This window comes from Mastomys coucha, unplaced genomic scaffold (assembly GCF_008632895.1).
Source record: "Mastomys coucha isolate ucsf_1 unplaced genomic scaffold, UCSF_Mcou_1 pScaffold14, whole genome shotgun sequence".
Taxonomy (NCBI): domain Eukaryota; kingdom Metazoa; phylum Chordata; class Mammalia; order Rodentia; family Muridae; genus Mastomys; species Mastomys coucha.
In genome coordinates, this window is record NW_022196896.1 from 30,077,754 (window position 1) to 30,083,671 (window position 5,918).

Below are 5,918 nucleotides of genomic sequence, written 5' to 3' on the forward strand. Positions count from 1 at the left end.
TTCACACAGGAGACAGCAGAATTGACCACGAGGCTCAGGGGTTAGGGGGTTATATAGGAAAAAGGTCTGGGGGAACAAAGGAATCAGTGTGGCTATACATGATTGGCTAGTTCAAATATCAACTATATTATGTGCAGAACAGAGTGGAAAATTCTTAAGGTTGGTATTAATCTGAGTCAACAGAGCATCTGACCTTAAACCACATCTAAGAGGACCAGATGGCCCACTACTCAGTGTCTGCCCAGACATGTCCTTGCATGCTTTTTCTTCTATATCTTTTTGGCCTGTTAGTAACAGCTTGCTTTTGCCCAGGCTTATTTGGACATATTCGACCTTGGTCCACTGTGTTTTCCTCAAACCTGCAATTTTCTCATTAGCCAGCACAAGTTTTAAATTTAACTCTTTCAGTTTGAGCTTTAGTAAACTTTCTTTTATGAATGTGGGTACCCTTGCATTTGGAGCATAGATGTTCAGAATTGAGAGTTCTTTTTGGTAGAATTTTTCTTTGATGAGTATGAAGTGTCCTTCCTTATCCTTTTTGATAACTTTTGTTTGAAAGTTGAATTTATTCCATATTAGAATGACTACTCCAGCTTGTTTCTTGGAACCATTTGCTTGGAAAATTGTTTTCTAGTCCTTTACTCTGAGGTAGTATCTGTCTTTGTCACTGAGGTGCATTTCCTGTATGCAAAAATGCTAGGTCCTGCTTATGTATCCAGTCTGTTACTCTATGTCTTCTTATTGGGGAATTGAGTCCATTGATGTTAAGAGATATTACTGAAAAGTGATTGCTACTTCCTGTTATTTTTGTTGTTAGAGACAGAATTATGTTTATGTGGCTATCTTCTTTTTGGTTAGTTGCCACAGACTGAGGTTTCTTACGGGGTCCCTTGTACCCCATAAGAAAACAAGTCTCTTGTTAATTCCTAGGAGTGGTTCAGCTGCAGTATGTGACTGAGCATGAGAATTTTACTTGACCTTGCCCTGGGATAAGCCTTCCATTCTGTAAGCTTCAATGCCCTACCCATAATGCCGGAGGCAATGAGTCTGGGTGGGTAAATTCCAAGCCAAGGATTGGCTAAGATGTTGGAACATTGGTGAAGGTCAGAGAGTAATGTCCGATTTTGTCCAGCTGGATTCTGGCCAGGTGTGCAAGGGATTTGGTTGGTGATAAATAGACACTACACATATAATTGTGCTATCTGAAGGTATTTTTTAAAAATGACATGAGGCTTTTACAATCATTGCAAAAGAGAGATGAAAAATCTGGCAGCTCAGTAGCAGAGGTACATCTGAGGCCACCTGAAACACACTGGGTCTAAAACAGCAGCCATCTCTTCTGGACTGGTGCAGCTCCCCTGAGCTCTGAGCACGCTCAGGCTGCATGGGCCCAGCCAGAGTTTGGGGGTGGGGGCACTGGGGGTGCACCAGCCAGGAGGACAGAGGCTAGAATCTCGAATGCTCAATGCTGAGTCCTGAATGCAGATTCCTGCATCTCGAGTGCTCAATCCCTTGAATCTCGACTGGTGCTGCCCCCGCCCCCTGCCCAAGTTGGGGGGGGGGGTGTCTGCAGACTGCATAAATCTAAGTCCTAGTCCACCTAAGTTCTAGTTCTAGTCAGAGATTCTAGAATGCTGTCTCTCACACACACACACTCTCAGCTCAAGGTCCCATCCATCCTAGATAAAACGCCCACTATGCTAATCTTTGGGGAAGTACAGACAAGTCTCTTGTTAATTCCTAGGAGTGGTTCAGCTGCAGTATGTGACTGAGCAAGAGGATTTTACTTGACCTTGCCCTGGGATAAGCCTTCCATTCTGTAAGCTTCAATGCCCTACCCACAATGCTGGAGGCAATGAGTCTGGGTGAGTAAATTCCAAGCCAGGGTTTGGCTAAGATGTTGGAACATTGGTGAAAGTCAGAGAGAAATGTCCGATTTTGTCCAGCTGTAAATAAATCACATTTTGGTGGGCACATAGCACACGAGTATAAGGACATATCTGGGCTATCTCTGAGTTTGGGGTGCCAGGTGACAATGCAGGGGCAAGAGACTGACTTTCCTTGAAGTTTTCACCTCAAACTGCTGTCACACAAAGTGTGCACGGCAGTTAGTGAACAGACGATTATTTTCTTGCTTTTTACAGGATGTAGTTTCCATCCTTTTGTTGGAGTTTTCCATCTATTATCCTTTGTAGGACTGGATTTGTGGAAAGATATTGTGTAAATTTGTTTTTGTCATGGAATATCTTGGTTTCTCCATCTATGGTAATTGAGAGTTTCATTGGGTATAGTAGCCTGGGCTGGCATTTGTGTTCTCTTAGGGTTTGTATGACATCTGCCCAAGGTCTTCTAGCTTTCATAGTCTCTGTTAAGAAGTCTGGCATAGTTCTGATAGGTCTGCTTTTATATGTTACTTGACCCTTTTCCCTTACTGCTTTTAATATTCTTTCTTTGTTTTGTGCACTTGGTGTTTTGATTATTGTGTGACAGGAGGAATTTCTTTTCTGATCTTGTCTATTTAGAATTCTGTAGGAATTTTGTATGCTCATGGGCATCTCTTTCTTTAGGTTCAGGAAGTTTTCTTTAATAACTTTGTTCAAGAAATTTGCTGTCCCTTTAAAGGTTGGGAATCTTCACTCTCTTCTATACCTATTATCCTTAGGTTTAGTCTTCTCATTGTGTACTGGATTTTATGGACGTTTTGGGTTAGGAGGCTTTTGCATTTTGCATTTTCTTCTAGCTGTTTACCTGTGTCCTCCTGTATTTCTTTAAGGGAGTTATTTATGTCATTCTTAAAGTCCTTAAAAGGCTTCTAGCTGTTTACCTGTGTCCTCCTGTATTTCTTTAAGGGAGTTATTTATGTTATTCTTAAAGTCCTTAAAAGGCTTCTAACAGTTTACCTGTGTCCTCCTGTATTTCTTTAAGGGAGTTATTTATGTCATTCTTCTATCATCATCATGAGATGTGATTTTAAATCAGAGTCTTGCTTTTTTTGTGTGTTGGGGTATCCAGGTCTTGCTGTGGTGGGAAAACTGGGTTCTGATGATGCCAAGTAGCCTTGGTTTCTGTTGCTTATGTTCTTGCCCTTTTGTCTCACCATCTGGTTATCTCTGGTGTTAGCTGGTCTTGCTGTCTCTAACTGTGACTTGTCCCTCCTACAAGCCTGTGTGTCAGCACTCCTGGGAGACCAGTTCTCTCTGGGAAGAATTTGGGTATGGAGAACTGTGGCACAGAATCAGCTCTGGGGTGCAGACAGAAACAAGAAGTATCTTGTTCCAGGCTACTCCTCAGTTCCTGTGTCCTGAGGGCTTTGGGTGGGTCCCTCAGAGCAGAAGTGGTGGTCTTACCTGTGCTCATTGGTGTGTCAGCACACCTGGGAGACCAGCCCTCTCCTGGCGTTTTTTGGGTATGGAGAGCTGAGGCACATGGTCAGCTCCAGGCACAGACTCCAGTCCATCTTCTGACCCAATCCTTTCATAGTGTAAGTAGAATCATATGCTGTATTTCTGTCTTGGACTTCTCTCATTTTGTATAATGCCCATCACATTTCAAAATGTGATGGAATTCCATGTAATGGAACTGCAATGCATGAATTACAATCACACAATTACACAGTTGTTACCATATAGCTCTAGTATAACTAATAGCATACAAGAAACCAATAATCTCCTGGAGATAACAGACATGAAGGAAAGACAACAAAAGACACATACATTGGACTTTGTGGAAATGAAAAATCTTTTGCATCAGAAAGGCAACAAAATGAAAAAGAATCCCACAGACTGTAAGAGAATACCTTGTATGGAAAAGGATAACAAGAGTGATTAGACAGAGGGACAGAGAGACAGCATTGTTGGTACAAAGCACAAAATGTGGACAATTCAATGAGTCAGACTATAGATAGACTGGAAAGACATATTACATGTTGGGGGCCAGCTGTAGTTCTGTGTCCCCCATTTTCTTCTTCAGGGTTTCCAAGTTCTGCTGCACACTAGCCTACAAGGACAAAGTCTGGAACAGGTTGGGTCTGCAGGATCCAGGCCAGCAGGGAGTGAGTGCTGGGGACTCCCATGATCTTCAGTGAAACAGCTCTCTTAGAGGATCTTAGCTTGTGTGCATCTTTATTCAGGGTGGGCTCATACACATAAACTTTATTGGAGGTGAACCAGAGCTATATATGGACCTTGGACAGTAGGAAGGCATTTTCAGGGTAAATGGAAATAATTGGTTAGAGTTTAAAGTACTGTGAATACTTCATTTGTATGGAGAGGCATTTCAGGCATCCCAGGTCCTTGCTGGGCTGGTTCTTATCAGCAAAGAGGAAGTTGAACTTGTAGGTCTGCCAAGGACTACTCCACCTTCTCCAGGTTGAAGGTATGGCTCTCCAAACAAGGTCAGAGGAAACCCTGCTGGTAAAGGGAGTCCTCCATTTTGTGCTGAGCTCAGAGGAGCTATTGTCATAGCAGATTGCAACCTTAATTAGTAAGGTTTCCCCACAACTATATACACACACACATATACACATAAGTCACCGTATGGCGTTAAATGGATTTACTAGCCAACCTCAAAAAAATGACTTTATAGAGTACTCTGAAACTTGAACAAAATAAGTAAAGTAAATAAAAGTAGTAGACTAATGGAATTGGAGGTCTATTTCAAATTAGATTCACTAATGAGATAGACATGGAGTAGATACTCAATTGCTTGGAAGCAAAGGCAAGATAATTTCTATCCTTAAATATCTCCTCTTAGATGAACAGGGAAATAAGCAAATAACTGTGTTATAGTATATTCCAAGCTCAGGATGACAATAGGAAACTTGACTATTGGAGATTCAGCATCTACTCTGGTCAACTTAGGGTGTGAGCATATAAAATGGTGGTTGGTGATTCCCAAAGTAGAAGATGAATTTTGACTTGAATTGAGAATGACAAATTGGAAGAAAGAGAAATCACTTAATCCACAACAACTTTGCAAAATCCTGAGTGTATAAATGACCTCAGAGCATTTTGTACAGTTCACACCTCCAGCAAAGCCTCCCTTTCAGTCTTGTGAGTCTCATGAGAGATGCAGAAATAAGCAGTAGCCAGAAGCCAAGGAGCCAGACAATCAATCCCATACACTATACCCTCCTGCTACCAACTCTTCACATCCCATCTCTTTATCTCTGCCATCATTTGCATCTAAGCTTCTGGGGTCATCATCCACAGCTAGCTCCCATCCTCGATAGCTTCTTTCCTTTCCAAATTTCAAGTCCTATGTTCCTCATAATTCTGAGTTCTCAGGCCCCAAGCACTTGATTAACAAGAGACAGCTGTCTTCCTGGCTTCACTTTGCTGAACCTAAACCATTGCTCTTGCTTCTCCTGCTCCCTGACCTCCAAATTCCTTAAAGGTCAATGGCATCAGTCATACAGTACAAGAACTGTTATCCTTTACTGACAGTTTAGGAATTCCTACCAGTATATAGAAAGAAAAGCATTGGCTCTGGCCCACCAGTATATAGAAAGTAAAGCTTCTCTTTTCTTTATCTGGTCCCCATTCTTCATGGTATCTGAGTTCTCTGATATCTGAGTCAAATGAGAGTAAACCAACTTGTCCAGGGGCACTGGACAGGTGTTAAGTAAGCACCATTAAAATGTATGAAAAACTGTTAAATCACTATTCATGGTAATGGTAAGTTTTGTTTAACCTTTCACTTAGCTTAAACGTTTAGTTTTGAAATAGGACATCATGTATGTTGGCATCAAACTCTATGTAGCCCAGGGTGACTGCCCTGGCTGGGTTTTATGTCAACCTGACACAAACTAGAGTCATCTAAGAGTGGGAAACTTCAATTAAAAGAATGCCTCCATAATATCAGACTGTAGGTAAACCTGTAGGGTGTTAATAAATTAGTGATTAATGTGGGAGGGCCCA